We start from the raw sequence: 4145 nt of genomic DNA, 5'->3' as shown, positions 1-4145 counted from the left end.
AAGGAGAAAAGCCTAAACTGAATAAGACATTGAAGCGGGTCACAAGCTGGGAATAAGAATAGTGCATGGTGTTAATAAAGGGCGACACCGACAGAGAAATCCAGAAACAATAGGTAAACGAAGAAAAAAAAGAGTAGAAATTGTTGAAGTGGAAACAAAATACAAATACGAATAGGGATGAGCAGGAGTCGAGCCAAAATTCGACTCGACTCGAGTTCAATCCGAGTCGAGTCAAAGGTATTTTTCATGTAGTACTTAAAATTATACTGTAGTTCTTAAAATTAAGGCTGAGACCTGCACGGTCGAATTCTTGAGCCCAAGCAGAAGACCAACTCGGGTAGTGATATCAACCGGCTCGGCTCGTATCAACTGAGCGAAGTTGTTGTATTACTATACATCTGCTTTCGCCCCTGTCAAATCTGGTCGATCTCGTTGACGCGACATATTTGCTTTTTAATACCCCTTTCTTCGTTTACTGAACAAAACAGAAACTATTCTGAAATATACTACTGCGCATGCCTCGTAGATAAATATTTCTGATGCCAATAGTTTCCGTTTTGTCCAAGGAATGTTCTTTTTGTTATTCCCAGCATGACCCTTTTATTACATTATATGAAGAGCATATAGGTCTAAATACCTCATGTCTTACATATAATGTAGGTTTTACTCTTCCAGCAAAGAAGAAACATGTGATCATAGTATACAACCCACAGAAGTGATAGCTGGCAATACAGTGGTCGTAATCCCTAACGACACAGGGAGAGAGCGGTGCCGTTCCCGCTAGTCTAGTCGCTAGCACGTGCACCTTTGGTGTATGGAGTCCCGAGTTCGATTCCCGGCGGGAGAGCATCTTTCATTTTTAACTGTTCTCGATGTTTCTGTGTTCGTGTCCTTGTCGTTATAAGTTATTAGAAGAAGCAAGTTAAACGAGTGAAGCAAGTAAAATTAGCAATAAGTAAGTTACTGAAACACGTTCGGTGAGTCAGTTAAAAAAAAAAGTGGACAAAGCACTGGCTTTTCGCGCCGTCCATGCGAGTTCGAATCAATCTCGGCTTGGTTTTTTATCCATTTGAGAGAAAATATTTCTTCTTTACGCTACAGGTAGTCCACTCTTCGTATTTTTCGCTGTCGTTTACAGTTAAAGTAACTGACTATTATTCTTTCTACGAATGATGGATCTTCTCTTTGGCTTCATGTCAAAAACGCACACGTAATGAAAAGACGCTGTCGATAACAATAATAATAATAATATGAAATATTAGTAGCTAACTCGTGCGTGTGTTTCGACAATATAATTTTATATTATTATGTGGAAATAAGTAAGGCTGGCTGCCCCCCCCCCCTATTTTTTTCGATGCGCTTTATGGGTCCACGGTGTCCAAAGTTGGTCCCATCCCAGTATCACCTCTCTATATAAGTTATTGACACTTTGCCTAAAGAGGGCTCTGCCGTGGCCCCATGATTACCCATGACAATGACTCTTCGTTCCTTTTGCATTGAAATCGCTTACTTTTCTGAGTACTATGAGTGCATACTGTCCAACGTTGCTCCCATCGCTCTACAGTTTCTCGTTCTCTCGATATAAATTGCTAATATTTTGTTTGTAAGGGAGATATGGCGTTACAATCATTACGTTTGAAGAAGAATTGATTAAGATATTACCTTGCCACAAACAACACCTATTATGATTATTATTATTATTATTTTACTTACCACTAATGTTGCCTACCTTTATTTGCAATGCAATGTGTTACTAAAAAGCAAATCAAATAACACTCCTCGCCATTCAGGCTCCCGAACTCGAAATACATGAGTTCTCTGTGTTAGAGGAATGCACATTTATTATATTATTCTTTCAAATAACACGTTTCACAAGTTACTTCACTTTCAATGTGTAATTTCATATCATCACTAACAATCATCTTGTTCCGATAGGAAAATAACCCCCTCCTGAAAAAAAAAAAAAAAAAAAAAAAAAAAAAAGCCTGACCGTAGCGAAAGGGCGTGAACCTTCTTTAGGCGATTAATTGGGTCCAATATTTCAATAAGTTTCTGCACACAAATATTTCAGTAAAAGAGGAAAATTTATTCAAACTTTCTGAATACCTATTTATGGGCGAAATTTGGTTCCCTTGGAACTTTTTAAGAGTTTGAAGGGCCACCATTTTGAACATTTTCATCTCATTATTCTGGTTAACGAACTCATCAAGATATTTCAACAATTAATGTTTGTGCCAAGTTTTGTCTCAATCCGCTGAAAATTAGGGTGGTTATGGCATTCACAAATAGCGTTATATATATATACAGATAGATAGATAAATAGACACACAGAGGGAGAGAGAAAAAGTGTTTTTCTCCCTTCTCGCACCTGTGGTGCGTCAGAGCTAAACCGGGCCCCTTTGCAAAACGTATTGACGAGCCTAACCTAAACACAAACCTCTTACTTGCTAACGTAGAAACGTGGTCGGGAGGTGTAAGGCATGTAGAAATTGTATTTTTAATGACCATGAGTATGGTCGACTTCCATCTTTTTCTTTTTACTTTTTGCAGCTACATCGGAACGTTCAATTTTTATTCTTCACTAATTGCAAATGGCGTTTACATTCAAAATATGAGGAATTTTGGTGGCATTTGTTCGGATATTCTTCTCTTTGGAAATGAAGAAAAGAATAAAAGCAATACGCAAAGACAAAAAGTATTATCAGTACTAAACATTACCAATAATAATTGCTACGAAAAACTAAATACGACCTCTTTTACCATCTCTCATGAGTTGTATGTATTATTAACAAAAATTTTTAAAAATGTCCTTGGCGAGGATTCGAACTTGCGTCCTTTGCATTTGTAAGCCAGCACCTTAACCACTACACCAAGATCATGGCATGGTGACCGTTTAGTTGTCGGCGTATTTGTTGTATTTGTGTTTTATGTTCCCACTTCGACAATTTTTACTCTTTTTTTGTAAGTTTAACAGCTGTTTCTGGCTTTCTCTTTCGGTGTCGTCCTTTATTTACACAATGCACTATTCGTATTCACAGCTTGTGCCCCACTGCAATGTCTTATTCAGATTAAGCTTTTCTTTTTGCCTCTCAGTAAACATTTGATTGATTTAATTCTCATACTCTCCACGGATGGAGCGCAGGAATGCCAGACTCGAAAAATAGGTGTACATTTACTTTCCTGACAGATCATACACACATGTCCAAAATTATTGTCGCATGTTTATAAATGTGTTGTAGGAGTATAATTTGATAACGAATTTGCCCGATATTTCTTATAATATTAGTATGTGTATAATCGGCAACGACATGTAAGTGCCAAATTCTCAAAAGAGCAGTAAATAAGAATAAAACAAAAATGAAACTTTCTTGTCCATTTAGCAACATTTCGTTTTACTCACTCTAATTTTCGTATTTACAATTCTTTTCCTATGAAATTTACCACAAATACGGTCTATACATTTCCCGATTATACACATGGTATCAGTATTAAAAGGACTGCAAAATCATTATCAAATTATATATAGTCTTACAAGAAGACATAGATATGCGACAATCATTTTGGACATGAGTGTACTTTTTATAATAGTTGAGGTCGTAGTGAAAGGAAAATTGTTATATTTGAACAGAGGAAGAACGTAAATACTGTAAAATCATTTTCAATACTTTTTGTTTTTATATTATTATTTTACTCGAGATTTCTTCGTAGTTATGAAAATACTTACCAACATATCTTCATGTTATAGTCCTAACAAACCAATGTATGTTGATAGTAAAGTAGTTTAGATTGATTGGGCCCTCAGTGTTTCATGTCACGTTCCCCCGTTACGAAATCCTGGCTAAACGAAAAAGTATATGTTCCAGTAAAATAGTTTAGAATGATCGAGCCCCTGGTGTGATGACCACAGTATTTCATGTCACAGACACCCCCCACCCCACCTTCACGAAATCCTGGCTAGGTGTCTGCCTCACTTCACATTAGAAAATACATATTTAAAGATAGTACATGAGGAAAAACTCCGAGGTGATAACGAGAGCCCCTTTAAGGGGGTAAAGTCCTCACCAGAGATCTGTAGCTTGTAAAAGCAGTGCCCTGTACCCAAACACCTTTTTATATAAAGGAAATAAAGGAATTAAAAACCAATA

Source organism: Thermobia domestica, chromosome 7 (genome assembly GCF_964235325.1).
Source record: "Thermobia domestica chromosome 7, izTheDome1.hap1.1, whole genome shotgun sequence".
Taxonomy (NCBI): Eukaryota; Metazoa; Arthropoda; class Insecta; order Zygentoma; family Lepismatidae; genus Thermobia; species Thermobia domestica.
This window is presented reverse-complemented; position numbering follows the sequence as displayed.